At 38.3% G+C, this 24,812-nt stretch overlaps 1 protein-coding gene across 2 annotated transcripts in view; it reads right to left on the minus strand.

Annotated features, from left to right (window-relative positions):
* tmem121ab (transmembrane protein 121Ab) overlaps nucleotides 1–24,548 on the minus strand; it is a 77,944-nt gene extending 53,396 nt beyond the window's left edge. For both annotated transcript variants that reach the window (XM_058379473.1, XM_058379474.1), the window contains exon 1: nucleotides 24,266–24,548. The gene's annotated coding sequence lies outside the window, so the exon portion shown is untranslated. The remainder of the gene's footprint in view (nucleotides 1–24,265) is intronic.
* Between the last annotated feature and the right edge of the window lie 264 nt (nucleotides 24,549–24,812).

Genomic DNA, 24,812 nt, shown 5'->3' on the forward strand with positions numbered 1-24,812 from the left:
AAACTGTACTGACGATAGCAGATGTTAGTTATTAAGTACTGCATTCGGAGAACAGAGACGTGCAAATCTCACTGTTAGCTTAAGACGGAGTGAGGAGCAGTAATACGTTTTAGTTCACAATGAAATCTCTGCTCTGGGCTTTTAATACAGTGGCAATCCAAGTAACGTCAATTGAAGACGATATTAAATACATGCATTAGTTTGTGATTAAACATATTTTCTCTGTAAAGTCTACAGAATGGACTACAAACCTAAGCTTATCACACTTAAAATAGTCACTGCTATATATATGTTGCAATCATATATGTTATCAGATACCTGGTTTCTCAAGTTTGCACATCATTCCATGTTCTTCTTCGGCGCTACATGTCCTGTCCTGTGTTGTTTATTGTACTTCCTGTCTTTGCACTGTCTTGTCTTTGCACTGTTTGCACCTAGTTGCACTTTATGTAGCTAAGAACTTCTGTCCTAGCTCTGTGTTGTTGTTTCTGTTGTAATTATATGTTGTATGTTGTCTATGTAGCACCAGGGGTCCTGGAGAAACGTTTCATTTCACTATATACTGCGTCGGCTATATGCGTCGGCTTTATATATAAAAGCTTCTTGACTTTTACCTGAGTTAAAGCTGAGACATTAAAAACTCCAGTTTAACACAATCCTGGGTTCTTTTGTTTTACATTTCATACTGCTCATACCGGGTTTAACAATTGCTCCTGGCTCTTCATAATCTCATATTTCACACATTCCTTTCCTAAACCCTGGATTAACTTTCTTATTTCTGGCATCGACAACCATTATTAGATTACAAAATAGCACACAGCCGCTTTAAACAACGTCTTGTCTCATGCATTTGTGTCAGTGAGGATAATAAGGACAGGTTTGTTGTCCTGGTTCTGAGCTGGTATCGTTATTTTTCACAGCTTACTAATTTATTTTGCCCTTTTAACACGTGTCATATAGTTAACCAGGCGATTGTTGGTAACCAACATCCAGTTTTTCAGTGCCATGTATTTCCCCCTCACACCTCCATGAGGTTCAGTGTTTTGTCGCCTGACGTTACCGAGCTGGTTTTGTTAAGTTTCTTAGTTTTCATATGACACTTGACCATGTTATGTCATTAACAGCCTTTTTTCTTTCTTTCTTTTCTTTTTCTATTTCTATATATTGCTAGTTTTAATTATACAATAATACAGTTGACCAAAATCAGAAAAGCCAGCCATCATATTTAGTAGAGCTAACATTGTTAAAATGGTAAAAAATTTATTGCTCTATCCATAGAACATCTGGTGTTGTGCAGACAGCAAGCTAGATAACGCGAGGTAAATTATCAGATAAAATCCTCGGCACTCGGATTCGTGACAGTAATGAGGAGACTTTTATGATTATATGATGCTTTTCAGGCTATTTGGGTACAGAATAACAAGATAATTTTAGTACAGGAAGTCAAAAAATAAAAAAGCACAAACACACATTTATGCATATCATCAGTTATCTAAAGAGATTCAGCGCAAACCAAATAACGGATTGCGCGAGTGCACTGAGGCACCTGATAGGTTATGTAGTGGATTTATAAATCGTCCATCCGGGTAATTTTATATTAGCTTGTGCTTAACTAATGCACAACAATGAGTGTGAGCTTCTGAAGAATTTGAGATATTTCAGGAGCTCCTTCAGTTTCACCAGGCAGATGATTCTAAAATTGTGACATTAATCACAGACTGGCACGTTGGAACTGCCGCAGAGTTGCGGGCGCCCCGGGCAGAGCCGCAAATTAAAAATGGTCGCATGGATATGTCATGAATTATGCACATTACGCCAGGAACTGACTAATTGAAACCATTACAACCCTGACAACGGTTGTTAATATGTTTCCTGTGTATTTATAGGAATCATTTTCTGCCGCCGATGTGAGCCGATGAAACATGGGCTGATTAGAAACGCCAGAGCAGCGTGTTCAACAAGGCGCAAAAAAAGACAGCAGAATGCAAAGGCTGATTCACACTGAAGGGGGAGAGGGGAAGACTTTGTCTGCTGCACACGGGTATGCATTGCTTTTGGATTAATAACAGCACAGTTGATTATTAAAGCAACACGACCTTTTGGAGGTGCAGCAGAAAGGAACACACACACACACAAGCTGAGAGAAAAGAAAGCCTTGACCTTTCCCTAATGCAGCAGAATATGAATATAATGCTATAACATGCACCATCCTGGACTCAAACTCTTCTCAGCTCCAACACACTCACTGACAATTCCTCAAGCTGACTCATAGACCCAGGCGTTCCTGTGTGTGTGTGTGTGTGTGTGTGTGTCTGTCTGCAGATCACACATAGCAGAAGGTTACTGCTGCTGAATAAGGAGGAGGATGGAAAATTCTTATTTGTATGTGAACATATACAGTCTTAGATAAGTGTCTGGTACAGCGAAAGACATTCTATAAAGCAAAACATGCCGTAAAAAGACTTCTAAGCTGTGATAGTTGCTGTTGAGGGCTCAAGGTTGCTGATCAGAAAGTCAGGGGTTCAAGCCCTGGCACTCCCAAGCTGCTGCTGTTGTGCTCTTGAGCGAAGGCTCTTAACCTGTCTTGCTCCATGGGTACTGTATCATGGCTTCCTAACAAGCTGGGATACACAATAAAGACATTTTCACTGTGCTGTCATGAATATGTAACAAATAAAAGCTTTTATATGGGAAATTGGTCACTGTGGAAAATTTGAAATGAAACATTTGAAATATGTTTTCTGCATATATCATACTTTGATTCACTATAAATATATTTCACCAAATCGATGTGATGTTTTGATTTATTTAAAATCCTGCCTTGGCACTCTTGCTGCAAAAATCACATTGGGTAAATAAGCAGATGGTTAAAGAAATGTTGTGTTAAAACACAGACTGGAGAAATGTGCAAACCATTAATCCCAGTGACCAGTCACTTATCACCACTGTTTGTCTCATTGGCAGACTTCTTCATTTTAATCTCTTCTTGGCTATTTACCAGTAATAAAAGTGAGTTACATATATTCATAGCCATTTCTTTAGCGCATATTACCTGAATAATTACTTTTTTATTTGTGTTCTTAGTAGAAATGAAAAACAAAATTGTCTTTGGGTAAATAGTTTTTATATCTTTTTGTAAGAAAATCTGTTATAAAAACTGTTATATTAAGAGAAAACTTGTAAACATGGTCTAAACATTACTGAACAAAATGAATGGAAAAAATAAGGGTGAAATGTGAAACCAATGAAAACAGAAAAAGAGCAAAGTTTCTATCAAACATGGATGAAATACCAGCATGAATTTTATGTTGATTTATGCAGAATGACATTTTTACATTACGGTGTATCCGTATGCTATATGCAGAATATATGTCTAGAACATTTACGTAAATGAAGAATGAACTACGTGTGAATTCTAGCCTTCGAGACATGGCACCAGACAGAACCTGGGTTAGCTCCTGGTTAGAAATGAATAATTTAGTTCTACATTTCTTGTATTTTTGTTACATGAACTTTGTAAAACTTCACAATAGTGAATAGTGGTCCAGAGTTATTGGAGGGATGAGAGATCCTTCAAAGTTCTACAGAACAGAGAGGAAAAAGTTTCATGGGAAAAGCTTTGAAAAGTAAAGAGCGTAGTTAAACAATGTTTTATATAAAGAAAGTGTACTCTTATTATTATGCAGTGGCTCAACCACAACAGAAAATGAGAAATGACGTGCTAGTTTTCGGGCCGTGTCGGTGCATTCCGCTGTCCCAGCTGCGAGGACGTGTTTAACAACCGTGTCCGTCTGCAGGAACGCCGATGTGCTACGGCCATCTGTTTATCTGTCAGCGTTTCTCCGCCTGCAGCTGTTTGGAACCAGACTCACCCCAGCTGTCCATCTGGTGGAGAGGGACGCGATACTAAACCAAAATGTGCTAACCCGAAACGTAGCAACTGTTTAAGAGATAAGATGTGTGCAGGGGACATTTGGCTGCTTGAGCAGGACCTAAGATAAATGTTTAGAATGCAGACAGATAGAACAGATTAACCTTCCACTAATTACAAAATGTTTCGTCTCAATGAACCGTTTCTTCAGACTTTCACGTAGTCTGTCATATGTTCATTTTAAAGATAAGCTACTTATATAAAGCATGTTAAAAAGTAAACTGAGCACCGAAAGTTGCTTCCGTGCGCCTGGAGCCTCCTGATGATAGTGTGGAAATACAAGATAAAGGGAACGGGACGCTGCTTTTTCTACTAATTTTGCTATTATCATCTATTAATTTTCCCACTTAATGAAATGTAAGCTCCTCACAGCTGCAGGTTCCCTGCTTCGATCCTGAGCTCAGATAACTGACTGTGTGGTTTTTTATGTTCTCCTTGTTGGTATGGGTTTCATCCAGGTTCTCCCAGTTTCCTCTCACATCCTAAAAACATGCTAGTAGATAGATTGGCTACTCGAAATTGCCCTGGAAAAGGCTTCAAAATCCAAGACCTTTTTGTTCTGCCTGATTAAAGCAGACACTCAAACGAGGCTCTACAAAAATTAATCCAGGTTATTATCGATATCTAAACCCTGCTTTTAACCCCGTCTAGAGGAATGTTTCACACTTGTAATTTAGCGCAGCTTTTTACCTGGGGTTGCTCTGAAGCAGGGTTAGAGGCACTTTTGCAGTGTTAACCCCAACCATGTTCAGTGTGAAACGATGTGATGTTAGATGCTAAGGTCTGTTGCTTTTCAACAAACACAAATCAGAAATGTGCCACCTGCTTTGTACAGTCACAGAAACCCTGCGTTAATAATAATGACAAATGGTCTGGACTGTTGTCAGAAATAGCCAAGTATTTAATAAACTGACTGAACAGTTAGCTGAATCTGGACATCAAGCGGAAGCCTGATCAACTACATGATAAACTTAAAAAGGTCAAAAAGGTAACTGTGGTAACTTTTTTCTCACTGATGTGAAAGGTTGAGACTAGCCGTTATTAAAAGCGTTCACATGCTGTGTTTATCCAATTAAGGTTGTTGATGATGTAGTTATATAAATTAGAAGGTTAGGTCAGAGTTCAGGAATGTACAGCGTGAAACATGAAATTATGAAGAGCATATGAGCAAATGCCAAATATCTAACAAGAGAACCCACGATTATGTTTATTTTGGGCTTACAGTGACTCAGGGTTAAATATTTCAAATACAATTTTTTTTAAGTACTATTATTTAAAAATACAAGTAGTACTGCTAATAATAATAAAATGAGATTTTAATAAAATGAAATACTTATTTTAATAATAATAATAATAATAATAATAATAATAATAATAATAATAATAATAATGATGATGATGGTGGATATTATTATTATTAGTAGTAGCAATAGTGTTAATAATGATGTTGATGATGAATATTATTATTAATAATATTTATTAGTAGTAGTAGTAGTATTAAGTTCAAGGATTTGATCACACTTGGGCCCTCTCCACATTTTTGAAAACTATTTTATTCTCTGTATTTTGGCCTGCTATCTACAATAAAACACCCCTTCTGCTCACTGAAAATTAAAAATGAAGTCACTGAAAAAACCCCTCTCAAAACAATGGAGAAATGGTTTTTCTTGTAGGTGAATAACGTGTTGTTTTTGAGAACACTAATGACTGATCAGCTTTGACTGGCAGACAGCAGTTGCAGTTTTGCATGGTGGTTCCAATTTTTGCATGGTGCTCTACACTTTCTTATTTGATAACGTTTGCAGTTTTATTTCACTTTATTTTGTTATTAAATCAGCTTCCAGGGGCGCCTGAAAATGATCCGCATTGTACTGGAGAGAGAAAGCGTACTGTGAAAGGAGATTTTGGATAATATCCTGAAGGACTTGTTCATTGTCTTTACACTATTAAAATGAAAAAGTAAGCCCATTAAATATGAAACCCATTTATTTAAATCCACTGCTGATCTAGACTTTGAATTTGTTTTACAAAAATCCTTGGACTTTGCATTATATTTACATTATAAATTGTGACCTCCTTGTTGCCTCTAGCTATATATTTTACAGACTTTCCAGGCCGTGTGAGGAACTTTTTTCCCTCTATTATTGTTCCACTTCTACTATAAATGTAAAATGGGTCATACTGACCCGAGCAGATCTGCAGTGAAACTTACTGATAACATTGCTGGCATTTGAACATGCTAATTACCCTGTATGCACTGGCCCAAAATATTTCCTCATGTTCTGTTTTAGACTGGGGGATGAATATAAAAAAGAAGCTAATTTCCCTTCAGGCATAGTAAGGAAACATTCCCATAAAGCTCTCTGCTTCACTGATCAGGAAAATAAGACCAGAAAAGTTCATATTCTTGAAAAACGTCACATCACATCTATAGTTTTAGACTAGGAAGAACAATGAATCCTGGTATTTACCTCAGATCTGAGAACAAGAAGAACAGTTTTATTTAATCAGGATTTTGTTTAAAATATTTTGCCAAAAGACTCCACCACTATCACTATCATCACTATCATCATCATCATCATCATCATCATCATTATCAAAATCATCATCATCACAGTCACCACCACCACTGCCATCATCAACAACACAGTCACCAGCATCATCATCATCACTATCATCATCATCATCATCATCATAATCACCACCACCGCCATCATCAACAACACAGTCACCAGCATCATCATCACTATCATCATCATTATCATAATCATCATCACCACCATCATCACAGTCACCACCACCACCGCCATCATCAACAACACAGTCACCAGCATCATCATCATCACTATCATCATCATTATCATAATCATCATCACCACCATCATCACAGTCACCACCACCACCGCCATCATCAACAACACAGTCACCAGCATCATCATCATCACTATCATCATCATTTATCATAATCATCATCACCACCATCATCACAGTCACCACCACCACCGCCATCATCAACAACACAGTCACCAGCATCATCATCATCACTATCATCATCATCATCATCACCACCACCGCCATCATCAACAACACAGTCACCAGCATCATCATCATCACTATCATCATCATCATCATCACCACCACCGCCATCATCAACAACACAGTCACCAGCATCATCATCATCACTATCATCATCATCATCATAATCACCACCACCGCCATCATCAACACAGTCACCAGCATCATCATCATCATCATCATCATCATCACTATCATCATCATTATCATAATCATCATCACCACCATCATCAGTCACCACCACCACCGCCATCATCAACAACACAGTCACCAGCATCATCATCATCATCATCACTATCATCATCATTATCATAATCATCATCACCACCATCATCAGTCACCACCACCACCGCCATCATCAACAACACAGTCACCAGCATCATCATCATCATCATCACTATCATCATCATTATCATAATCATCATCACCACCATCATCAGTCACCACCACCACCGCCATCATCAACAACACAGTCACCAGCATCATCATCATCATCATCACTATCATCATCATTATCATAATCATCATCACCACCATCATCAGTCACCACCACCACCGCCATCATCAACAACACAGTCACCAGCATCATCATCACTATCATCATCATCATCATCACCACCACCGCCATCATCAACAACACAGTCACCAGCATCATCATCACTATCATCATCATCATCATCACCACCACCGCCATCATCAACAACACAGTCACCAGCATCATCATCATCACTATCATCATCATCATCATCATAATCACCACCACCGCCATCATCAACAACACAGTCACCAGCATCATCATCATCATCATCATCATCATCACTATCATCATCATTATCATAATCATCATCACCACCATCATCAGTCACCACCACCACCGCCATCATCAACAACACAGTCACCAGCATCATCATCATCATCATCATCATCATAACTATCTTTATCATGAAAACTGAAAACATCAAGCAACATCATCAATATCACAGTCACCACCATAATTATCAACATCACAGTCACCATCATCATCATTATCAGCAGCACCACCACCACCACCATCAAAACAATCATCAACACCACCTCCATTATCCTCCTCCTCATCCTCATCAACACTATCATCATTAGCACCACCACCACCACCACCATTATCATCACCACCATCATCATCATAACAATCACCACCACCTCCATCATCCTCCTCCTCATCATCAGCAGCACCATCACATCACCATCAATAGGAGCAGCAGCACCACCACTACCACCATCATAACAATCATCTCTACCACCTCCATTATCTTCCTCATCATCATCATCATCATCATCACCATCACCATCACCATCATCATTACATTTTGCATTTTCTTTGCCTCACCTTACCTTAGTCTAGTTCCTAGTTTTAGTGTTTCTAGATTTTTGGCTCCATCTCCAGTCTGTGGTTATGTTTTTTAATTGTTTTGTCACAAAGGACGTTCTGCACTTGCATCCGTCTCCCTGAACAACATGACAGGACCTGCGAGAGTAATCAATTTGTAGCAGTAATTGATATGAATAACAAACTAATTAATTTTAATGTGGAACAGTAATTATAACATATGGGGCAGTAATTCATTTAACTCCTGGGTGAAAAATGACCAAACATACAATTAATAAATCATAATTAATTAGAAATAAATTCCAACAAGAAACTTGTTGTGATAAGAAAATATCAAAAATGGTGGGTGGCTGGTGTTCTCCAGTGTCTCATGTGTCGTTAGGAGAATCCGCAATCATTTGGTGCTGTGGTTCCCTCAGGGGAGTCTATTCTCCTCACTGAGAAGAACATTATGCGTATTTGGTATTTTCAGATTTTTTACAACTGGATGCAGCAATATGTTTTTCTAATCTGCAGCAACGATGAGGCGGGTAAGCTCCGCCCCTTGTTAACAGGCAGCACAGATGCAATTTTAATAGCCAGTAGCCATGGCGATTGTGGAATTGTAAGCATCGAGTGTTTGCCGTTGAAAATTATTTCAAAAGTGGTGAATCAGTAAGTGCTGTTCAGCGCAGTTTCCGTGTGGGAAGGCCAGGTGTTTTCCTCTTCATCACAGACGCTGCTCTGAATGCTTCAACCCACCTGAGAATCAGGAATATTTCCATGACACCCCACAGTGAAATGGCTACAAAAAAGCAGTAAACAGTAGTTACAGATTCACCGCTTTCAAAATAATTTTCAACAACAAACACTCGATGCTCACGAGTCCCTGGTTGCCATGGCTACTGGCTTTTGAAATTGCATCATCTATGCTGCCTGTTAACAATGGGCAGAGCTTACCCGCCCTCCTCGCTGCTGCGTATTGGCTTGTTCGAAAAAATGCGTTTCCTTTTTGTCGCACCCTGTAGATTTAAACCCAAAACTTAAGAGTTTATAGAAGCATTAGTAGCATTTCATAAGCTTTCCACTCTCTACAATATGAGTATTCAGTAAGAGATCCTTCGCCGTCTTCATTCTGTCATGTTGTATATTTAATAAGACAGTGTTAGACAGAAGATGTACTCCTGAGGGTCTGTTAATATAACAACCAGGTGACACTTTATTGGAGTTATTTGTTGTAATTCACGCCTACTCTAAAGGTGAAAGTGACACAGGGAGAAAACTAATGGTAAAAGCATTCACAGGTTTTTGACAGTGCTCCAGCTTTTTGAAGCTTTTACTCACACCGCAGTGAAAAGGACCTGTGTCCAAAAAGTCCTCAGTGTAATTTCAATATAGAGGAAAAGAAAGTCCAGTGAGTAACTATAGTGCACTTCACTAAATGTAAATGTAAAGGTGCAACATAAACTGATGATGTAGCGTTTACTGAAAATGAAGTTTCAGGATGAAGGACAATTTGAATAAAAAGTCCTTAATCAGTTATTCTTCTATAAGCAGTGGTGTAAAAGGGCTGTGGGTGCAGGTTTTCATTCCAATCAAGCATACACCACACCTGCTCCACCTTCCACTGTTTAATTAGTTCACCTTGGCTTTTAAACTACTAGAGGTTTGGCTTCTGCTTGTTTGGAATGACTTGCACCATGCACCTACACTGGCCTTTTCTGGATAAAATCGCAGAGCGCTGTTCTATAGCAACAAAGGAGAGGCCTGAAACTTATATTATTAGCAGTGATACTTCAGATAATCTGCATACTTCATTTCTTACAAACAAAGTTGTGAAAAGAAAATCTGTAGACAGAAACTCAACTAATCCTTTAACCGCTTGGAAAACTAAAAATCTCCATGTGTTGCTCGAGATTAATGAGAGTGAGCGACATTTGCAGCAAGCAAAACATACAGCGCATGATGAGCTCAAACCTTTAAACCAACATCAGTGGAGATTTCACTTACCAAAGGCCCTTACCAAGATCCATCAGCACTTACACAATAATCAGTACAACAATTACTTTTTCTACCATCTGATGGAGAACCTGAGTCCTCAGCAGCTTCTACACATGACCAACTACAACCAGTTCTCACTAACAGTAGTCTAAAGGATTGCCACAATCATTACTGAAGCAAATGTCTCTGCTTGAGTGAAGAACACAGAATTATTAAGGAGTCCAGTCCTCCTGAAAACTCTCCTAGCATCTCAGCTACTCAAAACAGTTCACAAGCTTTACGCAGTCTGACTTGATCAGAACTTTGAGGCATTGCCATTTTCCATCAGTTTTTAATTCCACTCTATACACTCAAGCTCTGTCCACTTGCGTGTGTGTGGGTGAAGGACGAATAACCTTTTCCAAATGCTAACGAAAAATCTTATTACCAAGTATATGATGTGCGTTATATTCGCCTATTTACAATTTAAGTCAAATAAATTTAAAAATTAAAACCAATGATTTTACAAAGAAAAATTATTTATAATTACAGAAAAGGGTATAAACTAAGCTTTATTGTGCCTGCATTGTATCATTTTTTACACAGTTTTGTATTCCACATCATTACATTTAACATGGTTTTTATAAGCTACTGAAGTTATGATCTGTAAAGTATGCTTCATATAATGTTCCTAAAACTCACTTAAAACGAAACTTGTGAAGAAGTGCAATGGAGATGCTCTGCTCTGTCACAATGTTCAGATCTGCATTTGGACACAGCTATGAGAAAAACCCAAAAGCATGACAAGGACTCCGCTTCCCAGCACAAGCACACAGCCCAGAACAATTACCTGTTTAAAGCACTCGACCACACGGTGAGGACCAATTACCTGAGCCGCACGGCGTGACGAGTCACTTCACAAGTCACTATTCATTTGCTGTGTGTGTGTAAAATGATGTTGTACACCAACAGAAAGACTGTGTAGTTTAGATCATATAATACAGGCCTTTTAATGTGGAAAGAAAAATCACAGTAAGAAACTGGTCAATAAGCAGTGAACCACAGCCTTAAGTAAATGTATTAATTATTAAGAGATGGAAGGGTTCAAGAAAATGAGGACCGTATTGCAAATCATTAATGTTTCTGCCTTGAAAAGCTACATCTAAACAACTGCAATAGACACGTATGCAGCTCTTCACAGTATAGTTGAACTAGCATGGAAGGAAAATGGTAGTAAAAAGGAGCATTTCTTTGTATCTCAGCTCCCTAAAATTCACAGAAAATCAGAACTATTTTTTTTAAAGTCTCTGGCTATTTGAGTTTCTTATTTATTTTCTTGTACCCTGACCTGTGCATCAGTGCAATCATTTTTTTTGCATTTATGAATGAATTATTCTAAAAAATGTACCATATCCTCCACCAAGCAGTGTATTGACCATCAGTTGTCTACATCATTTCCTGAGCCAAGTCTAATCTGTGTGATCAATAGCACTTCTGCACGTGCGTCCATGCACATCTCCCAGATTCGTTTTTCACAATTTGCCTTTTGGACAGTTTATCAGCCGTATTGAACTCAAGGACATCTTAATTCACACATTGATTGGCTGACAGAGGAAACCCGGCCTTCTGTAGCAGTGACATCACACCGTATTACATAAAGTGAGTGGAAGGAGCTTGCCTTTTTTAAGGTGTAGGACACAAGCAAGTGAGAGTGAGAGGTTTTTTAATACAAGCAGGAGAAACACAGTCAGTGGAACAAACCACCTCCCACTTGCAGCAGTAGCCACGCCCACCTGCAAGACTACCCATGGGTAGCTCTGGTCTGCAGAGACATCCGTCCGCTTTACTTTGGACACATACAGAGGCAGCATGTGGTGTTCTTTAAGAAATCAATACCAGACAGGAGTATTATGGAAATTACACTGTGTCATTCATGTCATTTTACAACTGTGAGTTTCGGGAAAAGAGAAGAACAAAAAAAAGTTGGTCAGGTAGAAATTATGGTAATCAGCTCGCCATTATTAATTGATTGCCTGCTGTGTCTATTTTTTCCAAGGCATTGAATCCTTTCCTAAAATCTCCTATACAATCCACATAGGCACTCCTCTCCTGTTCTGTAGGTGTGTGCATGTGTGTGTGTGTGTGTGTGTATGTAGGTGACATTTTTGGGATAGCACAAACACTGTTTGTTCTAAAAGAATTTGGCAATTACATCTGACATTTGTCAAGTGATGACCCCTGCAGTAAACTCTGGTAGAATTTAAGGTGGTTATAGTGATAAATATATTATTGGTACATGCACAGGAAATACTTTCTCTCAAAGCAGCCCATGGAAAAGGAAAGACAGGCTGCTGATTATGGGTTGTAAACCACACAAGAGACAGTCAGTGATATGCTAAATTAATGTTTATTGCTCTTTATGGCCTGATATGTTACTGTGAGAGGAACAATGCTAGCAGTTCTTAAAGCCTCTTCATTGTGTTGCAGTTTAAATAGGAATCAGGTTTTACTGAGTCATTTCTTTTCTTGGTCATTTCTCACATGAAACAGACATAAAACAAGCCAAGACATGCTTGTCATAATGAAGGAGGTGTGGCCTGTGTGTCTGTCAATACCAAATAAAGGAGGCGTGGCCTGTGTCTGCCAGTAACAAATAAAGGAGGTGTGGCCTGTGTGTCTGTCAGTAACAAATAAAGGAGGTGTGGCCTCTGTGTCTGTCAGTACCAATAAAGGAGGTGTGGCCTCTGTGTCTGTCAGTAACAAATAAAGGAGGTATGGCCTGTGTGTCTGTCAGTACCAAGTAAAGGAGGTGTGGCCTGTGTGTCTGGCAGTACCAAATAAAGGAGGTGTGGCCTGTGCGTCGGTCAGTACCAAATAAAGGTGGTGTGGCCTGTGTGTCTGTCAATACCAAATAAAGGAGGTGTGGCCTCTGTGTCTGTCAGTACCAAATAAAGGAGGTATGGCCTCTGTGTGTGTCAATACCAAATAAAGAGGTGTGGCCTGTGTGTCTGTCAGTACCAAATAAAAGAGGTGTGGTCTCTGTGTATGTCAGTACCAAATAAAAGAGGTGTGGCCTCTGTGTCTGTCAGTAACAAATAAAGGAGGTGTGGCCTGTGTGTCTGGCAGTACCAAGTAAAGGAGGTGTGGCCTGTGTGTCTGGCAGTACCAAATAAAGGAGGTGTGGCCTGTGCATCTGTCAGTACCAAATAAAGGTGGTGTGGCCTGTGTGGCTGTCAATACCAAATAAAGGTGTGGCCTCTGTGTCTGTCAGTACCAAATAAAGGAGGTGTGGCCTCTGTGTGTGTCAATACCAAATAAAGAGGTGTGGCCTGTGTGTCTGTCAGTACCAAATAAAGGAGGTGTGGTCTCTGTGTATGTCAGTACCAAATAAAAGAGGTGTGGCCTCTGTGTCTGTCAGTACCAAATAAAGGAGGTGTGGCCTCTGTGTGTCTGTCAGTACCAAATAAAGGAGGTGTGGCCTCTGTGTGTCTGTCAGTACCAAATAAAGGAGGTGTGGCTTCTCTTCCTGTCAGTCCCAATAAAGGTGTTTGCCTTTGTACCTGCCAGTCTCAGTCAGTTAACCCTTTTAACCAGGACATTGTCAAAAACCTCATCAGACATTTTCCATCAGTATAAACAAATGAATTATTTAATCGCCACAAGACGGATATAAAATTAGTCAGGACACAGTTGGCTTTCGGTGTGAGACATTTTTAAGCTCTGTTTGGACAACTTTACACAGAATTTTAGTGGTTTAATCTAACAACTGTTAGATGCTTATTGAACAAGGATTGGGGCATCTAAGAGAAAAGAAATGGTTTACTATCATCATTTACTTTAAAGATATACATGTTTGTTTGAAATAAAAAAAAAACAACTAACCTTTATTTAAGCTTTTCAATACATTTGTTGGCATTAGTAGGCTAGGTAAAAGCAAAAATACGTATTACTTATTAAATTAAAGCCCTGAGTGTCTACTTACACATGAGCCATTAATCACCACTGTGTGACAAAGAAATTTACTGCTGACCGTGGACACACCAAAAAAAAAACAGGAGTAAATTCCATTTATTGGCCTTAATTCAGTAATTTATAGTCATCAGACATTAAGTGTTGATTATCCCATTATCCACAAACAATTTACAATAATGCATGTGGCAGCCATTTTTATTCAAAGCCTGTGGGATGAGGACACAGCAATGGCAATTTGAAGGTACTAGGATTTGACCTTTCAACCTTCCAATTAGTGGCTCAGGATCTTACCTGCTGAGTCACCGATGTCCTGCAAACATTTCTCAATGTGACATTAAGTGCTTACCATTTGCTACGGAAAAGTGTTACCTTCTGAAGTCTTTAAACCCTTGATGGCTTTTTGACAGCAAATTGAGGCATCATTGAGATTCTCTGTGTTAAACTACCCACCTGCACTCCTAGTTAACCTTGTTCTGAATGAAATAATGCTATTTTTAGACTCATCTTGAACACAATTATTTACCCATTCATTACTTGCTTCATAGATACGCAACTCAATGTACACTGTGCGTAATGCCTGTATATTGTATAACTGATTATAAGGAAAACCCTAGCAGAAATGTTCCCATCATACAGTATTGCTTTTCTCAACCTCTTTAGCTCCTCTGGAATGATCCCAATACTTTTCATTACACAAAAAGTTTACAGCCCCTTAATATAACCCGTACTGAGAGTGTGTCATTCCTTCAGCATAACTGTAGTGGTGTTCATTATCCCAGCCATCGATTAGACGTGCCAATATGCTATTGACTGGACTGAAAGCCATTTTTTCTATCATGGCTTTCTGCTCTAGATGCTATTTTAAGCCGATGTCAGTGAAAGATGGAAAGTTGAGGAGAAAACTGAATGAAACTAATGGTCTAATATGTATGGTGAAATTAATAGAACCATACAGAGATTGTGTGTGTGTGTGTGTGCGTGTGAGAGAGAGAGAGAGAGAGAGAAGCCATGTTTTTGACTTTAATGTTTGTCAAAGTAGCTCTGGAATATATACAGAAAATACTAATTACATAAATGACTAATTACTTTGGTATTTAAATTCCTTTGACTATTCGTGAAAGTGTAATGTTATACTCTCACATACAGCATTTCATTGCGCTTTCATATTGCATAAAGGAAAAAAGATGAAGGTGTTGTGAAAATCACAAGACAACGATTTCATATTGTTCCAAAATCTTCAGTTTGTCTAGATTAGTTCATGCTGGATTAGTTTTTGGTTTTTGTGTTAGCTCTGCTATACACAGTTTATGTGAACGAAACCCTTGTGTAAATGTTCAGGTGAAATTGACCACATTTTATATTTTTTACTGTATATTTTTCATAGCCAGTGACTGCAAAAATCTTTTGTTCCTTGCACTCCATTTGTTGTTCATCACCTAGATTTGATAAATCAGTTCAAAATAATAAACATTCATTGAAATATTGTTCCATTTCTAATTATTTCTGGAATTACATCACCAAGGTCTTTATTACAGTATATTTTATTACACAAATTCAGAAAAAGGAATGCCACTTTCATCGTTAAATGTGATCTAGGAATTACAAACAGTAATCACAAATGTTATCTATGTTGTTTGGGATTGAGTTAAAGACAATATGTGTCTTTTCTTAAGTGCTTTTTAGACCCTCCTTAGACCCGGGCCGATTTAAGTACCAACAGTATCAATGGGTCCAAAGAGTGAACAAAGCACAAGGGTTAAATGCCTTTGACTATTCATGAGGCTGTAATGTTATACTCCTACAGACAGCGTTGTAATTTTAACTTCATTACACTTTCATATCTCATAAAGCACAAAAGATTAAAGTGTTGTGAAAATCACAGAGGCAAAGATAACTTTATCATAAACAATTTCACGCCATTCCAAAATCTTCAGCTCGTCTCCATGCAAGATTAGTGCTTCGTTTTTATTTAAGCTCTGCTATATACAGTTTGAATTTAACGTGGCTTTCTATTCACCACTCACGCTCACATTATAGACTTTATACAACATAAACAGAGCTTATTTGAGATTTGTTTTCAAAATAGTGAATCCTGTTTCACTGGCTGTTAAAAACATACTTAATTACATGTAATATCACTTTCAGGACCCTTTCTTTCAAACATATTTACACAGAACATTTGAAACATCTAGTCTTCTCTGATACTGAACAATACAACAGCCAAAAGTTACAGCTTAGCTTAAATATTGAACATAGTCATATGTCAAATATATGAAGATCGAAATAGTATTCTAAAGGTGATATACCCTGACAAGCCTGGTGTATGTGTGTGTTAGGACTTGAGTACACTTTTTACACACACAAAGTAATTAAACACATTCAATATGGCCCCCCATATGACCCTGATTAGAGCGAGTGGTCTGAGCGTAATATCCTGTCTGGCAGCCTCTATATCTGCACTGGGTCGATAAACAGTGTGTGTGTGTATGTGTGTGTGTGTGTGTGTGTGTGTGTGTAGGGGGAGTGAGAAAGAGGAAGTGCTCTCAGGGAGCCCATTAAAGACAATGGCTGCTTAGGGCTACACTGTGTGTGGAAGGTTAGGGAGAAATTTGTGACTACACTAAGATGAATTGATTTCAGAAATATGCCAAATGTATCAGGTATTCAATCTTTCTAATGCAGTGAAAAGCAACAGTTTGGCAGAAAATAAAATATAGAAAATGTCCCCCCTTTAACCTAAATGTGCTCGATTAGCCACTCCAAAGTGTGGCCTCAAGAGACCTTTGTTTGTCTCAACACCACCATTTATATATTTACACACAAATCTAAACTAATCAATTAAATCAAATATAAAAATATTGATGAGTGTGTGTGTGATGATTTTGGTCTAAAGTTTGAACAATGGTAAACTTCTAAGCTTGTTTTTTTCGCTAGCTACATTAACCTTCCAGCAACAAGCTACGCAATTGTAACAAGAGCCCAGTTTGAACAAAGCTAAATTTTTAAGCTTGTTTAACCGCTAGTTACTTTAACCTGCTGACAACAAGCAGCCCAATTGTAACAAGAAGACTGATAACATTTGGGACAAGGAGGAAATTGTGGACATTTTAGCATTTCATGCTTCTGTGCTTACTTCCCTAATATAACCTTTGCTTTTTTCTTTTACTTTTTTTAAGAACACCCCCATACCATTCAGCACTGGTGGTTTTGCCTCGGTCTCGATGTGGTACGTGACATTTAGCTTTGTAATGTCAGCGAGTCTGAGGCAGTATGATACAAGTCTAGCGTTGCTTTATTAACGTATAATAATAACTTATTCCAGAGACTTATTTCATGGTCAGGGGGTAAGGCGATCCACTGGCCGAGTACTCAAACCACACGGAGACACACGGCATTTAATGTAAGAACATGATGTGAGTTGATGTACTACTATATATATATATATATATATATATATATAGTGTAGAACTTTAGCAAAATTGTAAGTGGGACTGTGATTGAAGATCCGGACTTGCAATGTAGCCTCATGTTAAATGTTACACACTATCCCATTCATTTTCATATAGAGAACGATCTTCTTTGAAAATGTCTCTCGCCGTGCGAAGCAGCTATGTTTCATCTGAGCTAGGGACCGGAGAGGACCATTTGCTGTAGCCTGAATGAGCCTAAAAGTAATTGCAGTGTGATTTTATTAATTAAATCCCTACCATGCTGCCTAGATTCTGCATGAAAGTGTACTCTGAAAGCAGATTATCAATGACTACGGAGGTCGCACGGCTGCGATGTTGATTGAATTTCCATCAATTTCCTTCAACTCAATCACAGCAGTTAAATACAGAACTAATTCAGCAGAGTGTTTTAATCCTGAGCTCACCGCCTGATTGTTCCATGATTAAAAATGACATCTGCTTTTAGTTGTAACACTGTGCTGCAGAAATGGACTTTTATTGTACATCACACCATCCACTAAGGCGTAATTAATACATGTAGGATTGTGACTGATGTGTTAATGTTTTGCCATGTGATCAAAGGAAATTACATCACTGTCTCTCAGGTCCAGACTCCTCACACTTCCTCAGTAGGAAAGTAATCACTATTAGTTATATTGTAAGTACACAGTAATTCATAGTAGTTTGAATTACACTTATGAACTATTTAATCATAAGCTGAAAGCTAAAGGGGTTTTTAAAAAATGGTAAGAAAATAGTGTTCCTACATTGTTCTTATAAACTACTCAGGACTGATCATCTTAACAGACCTGTTCTTAGTGTTATGTAAAGAATAAAACACAACAGGAAGCTGGGATGTGGCCCCAGTGAAGTTACTCTCACCACCTTTAAGCTGTTTAGGTTGTTTTCCAGTAACAACAATGCAGTGACGTGCTTAATTCCTGTTATATTTTCCAATGGAAAAATGTATTAATGAATGCTAGGGCATACTTTTAACCAATTATAGTAAACAACTGTTTTGTTTTGTTCTTAAAGAAAACATTGCTGTTAATCTGGGTTCCAGAAAAAAAACAAAAAATGTCCATCCGAAGCTTCCTTCATGACAGAAATCATTCTGGCTGATAAAAGTGTTTCAATTTCTATGGTTAAATTCCTCATTTGTAATGTTGTTACATTATTCGTTCATAGTGTCATCATTCATTTATCCTCTTAAACAGATAAGTGCACTCTTGTGCACTTGTCACTCAGATCTAAAGAACAACCAGGCAATAATCAGATGACTTAGAATCAGTAAGATATCAGTGTTTTCAAGGACAACAGCCCAAATGATCCCCTACACAGGACTTGCGTACTAAAGCACAGCCTCTATCCTTTAGTATGCCCTACAAGTGTCAGGCTGATGAACCACCATCGAAATGAATTACCGTAGAACAATTTGCTCAGTGTCAGTCACTAATGTCCTTGTTTCACTACTCTGAGCTGTTTGTAGATGCAAAGCACTTGACTTGGCTTGTAACTCACTCAAAGACTCTCACTTTCACTCTCAAGTACAACTGATGTATTCCTGGAGTGTTCACACTGCAAATTGACGAAGTGTGAATCAGACTGTATCTGCTTAGATATGCACATTGGATGTCACAGTGATGTTGCAGGAATGTGGACATGCATGTGGAGTGGTGCAGGGGTAGAGGAAAGTCAGCTAGTTACCCAACAACCAATAAGATGTCTCTATTACTTTTGTTTTGGGATTGCGGCACTGCAGCTTGATATCCTGCAAGGGACTGGTGGTTTCAATGCTTCAGGCGTTGGGGTGTTGATTGAAAGTTTGGGGTTCAAGCCCTAGCACTGCTTGTGCAAGTTGCCACTGTTGGGCCTTCAACACTGTGATCTGACTCCAACTTCTTAAGGTGGGATATGTGAAGGAAAGCATTTCACTGTGCTGTAATGTGTCTGTGAAGTTACCTGAAAGTTTAGTCATAGTCCTTAGGCCCGCAACTAAGGACCTCCCATTCACTTTTACATTCTCTGAGCATTACTCCTAATACTTCAATACACTCTCTTATTCCTTTCCTTCTCTACATCCTAGCGATATCTCTTACTCCAAATACCCCCTCCCCACCTTCCCCTTGTTCCTGTAAAGAGGCGTTACTGGGAAGCATGGATCCTTGCCCCTGGAGGATACAAATTCGTGGAATCCTGCCAACTTCCCTTAGACTGAAGAAGCAGCTTGCATGAGTAGTAAAACATTTCGATCTAACTAGAAAGAAGTCCAGTTGACATGACTAAACTTTGAGATGTGCTGTAATGTATGAGACAAATAAAGGCTTCTCCTTCTTCTTTCCTGTCTCGCAGGTCCAGCTTCTTGGTTTCGATCCTGAGCTTGAGTTTCAAATATATTCTCCAAGTCTGTGGGTTTTCTTATGGTTTTCTGGTTTCCTTTCACCTTCCAAAAACAGCTAGTCCGCTAGTCTGCAATCTGGGATCTAAACAGTATTTGCTGCAAAAAATGGCAGAAAATGAAAAAGGGTTGCATATGCCATGTGTCCTGGCCTGTCCTGACCTTCTTTCATGCTCGTTTTGCTTTGTGTCATAATTACCACAAAATTCTGACCTTAAGGTTAAATCGTCTCCATAGGAAGAGCTCTAACTCAGTAACCCATGCGTGCATCAATATACAAATTACAAACATTTTTTTTATAACTTCTAGGAATATTCACTTCATCAGAGTAGCCAAAATCTACTGCCCTCAGAATTTTCCCTTAATTGGAATTTTTTGATATTCATTATAAGGTTACTGTGAACAGAACAACATGCACAAGCAGGTAAACAACCGACAAACCTCGTTAGCCCAGAGACTTCTCAAACACCGCTGCCATCATTATACACTGTCTGTGTGACCACCGAAACCTTTCTTGTGCTCTCACGACTCCTGTTCCCAGCATGGTTACACTGAACATTCTGCATCTTTCCACTATATTCAATAGTTTATTTCTGTAAAGCTGTTGCACTGTAATTATTAATCTCCCGCTGTCTGGTGTTGGCCAGACTGGCTTCTTGTAACAATGCAAAAAAAATGACATCCTGGTATAAGATGGATACATTATGCATTAGAAAATATCTTAAATATAGGCGCATTTATTTTGTATTTCCTATTTTAAAATTCCAGTAAAGCAAATATATGATTATTAAATCTATTTCTACAGGTTTTTACATATTTCAAATGGATATATTATTAATCACAGACACAGTATGACATCCACTGTCTGTGTTATAAAAAAAATGAATTTAAAATAAAATAAAATAAAATAAAAGCCTTACTGTTTTCTTAAATCTAGACATTCCTTTAGGTTCTTAGAAATAAATGCTTGAAATTAAACGGATCTGCATAAAATATCTAGCATAATCTAGCATAAAATTATTCAGAACTAAGATTAATAATAAATCATTTTGTTTACTGTAAGCTTACAATAAGAAACACTAGCTAAATCCGACTACATTTGTCATTTGTGATCGTTGAAAAGTTCTTCATTGGAAGATTTTCCTTGCCACACTTGCTCCCTGTTTGCTCATTAGGCACTGAAATTTTTGTAAATCTATTTTTTTGCGACACTGCTGTGACTTTGTTCTGAGAAGAAAAAAAACAACAACCCAAACCCTTGTGTTCAATTAGAAGCCACAATTCTCATTCCAACTGTTTCTGTAGCATGTCTAGTCTGTATCCATCATATCTCTTGCTGGCATTAGAATCAGATTAATCATGCACCAGATTTTGTCCCGTGACCACAGAATGGTGGACGTTATGGAAAATGTCGAAATTTTGTTGCGATGACTTACATCACCCGTGTTGTGTCCTCGCTAGGCCCATTAGAAGAGAAAAGAAAGTTAATCAAAGAATGCGATCCCGCAAGCTAATTAAATTGGTCTTTATAATAACAGCTGCAACCAGTATACAACCTGACTTTATAATCACATCTCCTCAATATAACCGTGGTATTTTTATGTAAGTAAATTCATTATATACTAACGTGATCATACTGCCGCGTGTAATGCACACATCAGTGCTCGCAGGATAAGAAAGCTAGCCAGGTTAATTTATAGATGTCTGAATGTGAGGGTTTTATCATAGAGGAGACATTTTATTACAGAGCTCACCCCTGAGGAACTCACAACTGAACAGGGCTAAACTCATCTTTTTAAAAAGAATTTGTTTCACTTTTAGCCTTCGGCGATTCTATAAAATATATTTAAGAAACCAAGGTTGTTGAGAAAGCACCGAGTGTGTCCCCAGTGATGGTTAGTGCCTACACTTATGTTTCATTTATATCTAAATGGTATACAACTGGCATACAATACACTAGCTTTCGTTCAACAGAACTTTATGGATTTCAATTGGATTTTTTTAAGCCACTTATAACCATGTAACAGTAATCTTTATAACAGAGCCTTTTGCACCCTACATGTGTCATTGTGATAAAACGTATTTGAACTGAACTGCAATTCTTCTAGCTTCTAGGTCTATGTAACAAAACTTTCACATTTTCTGTCTGAAATACTTCACATTTGATAAACCAGAGGAAAACGGAGCTTGGTAGAGGACTGAGAAATAGATCTTGTGAAAAACCCATCACTAGACACATTAAAGATAAGATCATGGTTATATTTTCGATCCCCGTTCTGAAGTAGAAGCTTAAAGAGCAAATTTGTGTGCAGTTTATTCCGTCTCAATTTGAGCAAGAAAATTACATAATATCGCCTTAGGAACATTATGCATTGTTTTATAGGCAAAGCAGTCGTTTTATTAGCATAATGTTTTCATAAATAAATGAATTCCACAGCTTGAGAGCAAACTAGTGAGGCTCTCAGTAGAATGTTTAGGCAGTTGCTGCGTGTAGAGATATTTCCTCAGGGTTGGCTTCATCCTTATTCCTGATCTTTTTTATTTGCAAGAGTGAAGAGAAGTGGTGTAATGCTAAAAAAAAGTAACAAGAACAACATCGTGGTAATAACTAACTATAGCCGCCTTCTTTCGTGGGTTTTTTTTAAGGAGTGGGGGTATCTTTTACCATCTCTTACTTACTAATCCAGCACTGAGGATTGGGCCAGTATTCGATTATACGGTCAAATATTTCCCAAACTTTATTGAAATTATTTTAAAAATATTGAGGTGATACCAAAGTCTATTATTTTATATGTATATTACAAAATGAAAGTGAACTTCATGTTCATACACCAGCAGAATTCATGGATTTATGGCAATTTCACAAAAGGGTTACTCCTGCAATTGCCAACTTTCACTTAGACTATGATTATATGCATCATTTTAATAAACTGGTGACACAAGCCATGTTATTGATAAAGGTGACGCTTATGAAAGCTTGATTCAAGGTTAGCCCCCTGAATACATAAACTTATATTTAAATACAGATAGGAGAAATTCTAGGTGCATTAAAAAGTCATCAATCATTCAGACTTTGTACTCTACATATATTATAGCCCATAAGAGCACCATTTAGATTCCCTGGGGCTTTAACGTCTGACATTTTCCATAACTTAAAATAAAAGCTAGCAGTGAGTCGGCTTGGCTACTATGACAATGTTGCTAGTGTGGAAATGGTTCATTAGTGATCGAGAGGCAGCAAGCGACACTAACAGCATTCCCACAACAACACATTTTAACGTCAGCACTGATGTGGTATTGGAGCCGTACTGGCTCTGATATCGGTGTTGTGCTGTGTTGAAGATAGAAAAAATAATCACTGTCAGTATGAACTGAACACAACCTTTCGAAGTTCCTTGGTATTGCTAGCATATGAATAAAGAAGGAAAGAAAAAAAGGGTGGAGAAGTACAAGGAGGCATGAGGATATGGCAGCTTTATGGATGATGTTTGACACAATTTGATGATTTTTCTGCTCTAACACACCTGATTCACTCCATGACACCGGTTACCTGAATCAGGTCTCTTAGAGCAGAGGAGTCAATGACAACTGTGCTACTGCTCTATATATTTATAGAAACCCTTCATTCCTCCTTTCCATTATAAGAATAAGGTAACATGCCATGCTTAAGGCATCCCATCCTATCCCATCTCATCCCACACGCTCCCCACATCACAACCACTGCCTCCCTCCGTCAGCTTAGCCGTAATATTAATAATGAATGGCTCTATAAATGCACTGTTATAAATCCAACAATCTGCATCATCATTTTCTAATATAACTGGAAGCAGGGAAATATCTTCAGGTATACCGCATCTTTAAAGTACTGCTGTAGAAATGCAATACAGGGCAACTTGCACTCTCTGGACAAGAATAAAATAAATAAATAAAATTAAAAGGAGAAAAAAAACTACTTTGCCATAAAGGGAATTTCTAAACAGACATACGGCCAATCCAGCAGATCACAGATGCACGTGTCTAATGAATATGTTTTTTTGTTTTTTTTTTACTACTCATCTTTGGACACCAACACATTATCAGCATGCAAGGCGGTAGAAAAAGTGGCAAGCGCTCACCGAGAGGAAGCCTCCGCTTTAATCCACACGCGCAAAAGAGATGATGATGATGATGATGATGGTGGTGGTGGTGATGTTTCAGTCCGCGAGCGTCACCGAGCTTAAAATCCGTTCAGTGTCGTGAAATCTGAAAATAAAACATTCAGATCGTAAAAAAAAAGGAGTTTGGAAAAGATCCGATCTCTGTAAGAGAGGCAGAAACCAAAACGCCGTCGCGAGCCGGTGCTTTCTGCTTAGTTGTGCGCACGCGACTCTCTCTCTCTCTCTCTCTCTCTCTCTCTCTCTCTCTATGTCTCTATGTGAGGGCGCGCGTGCGTGTGTGTGTGTGTGTGTGTGTGTCCCTCCCCTTTCTCTCTTTTCTCTCTCTCGGTCCTTATTCCCTGTTTCTCTTCCTCCTGCTCTCCTTAACCATTTTCTCTCCTCTCCTTTTCACCCTTTATCTCTGTGCTGATTCTTTCCCTCAATTTCTTTCAGCTTCAGCGTGCTTTATCCTTCCCATTTATATATATATATATATATATATATATATATATATATATATATATAT

The sequence above is a fragment of the Hemibagrus wyckioides genome, linkage group LG25, assembly GCF_019097595.1.
Source record: "Hemibagrus wyckioides isolate EC202008001 linkage group LG25, SWU_Hwy_1.0, whole genome shotgun sequence".
NCBI lineage: Eukaryota > Metazoa > Chordata > Actinopteri > Siluriformes > Bagridae > Hemibagrus > Hemibagrus wyckioides.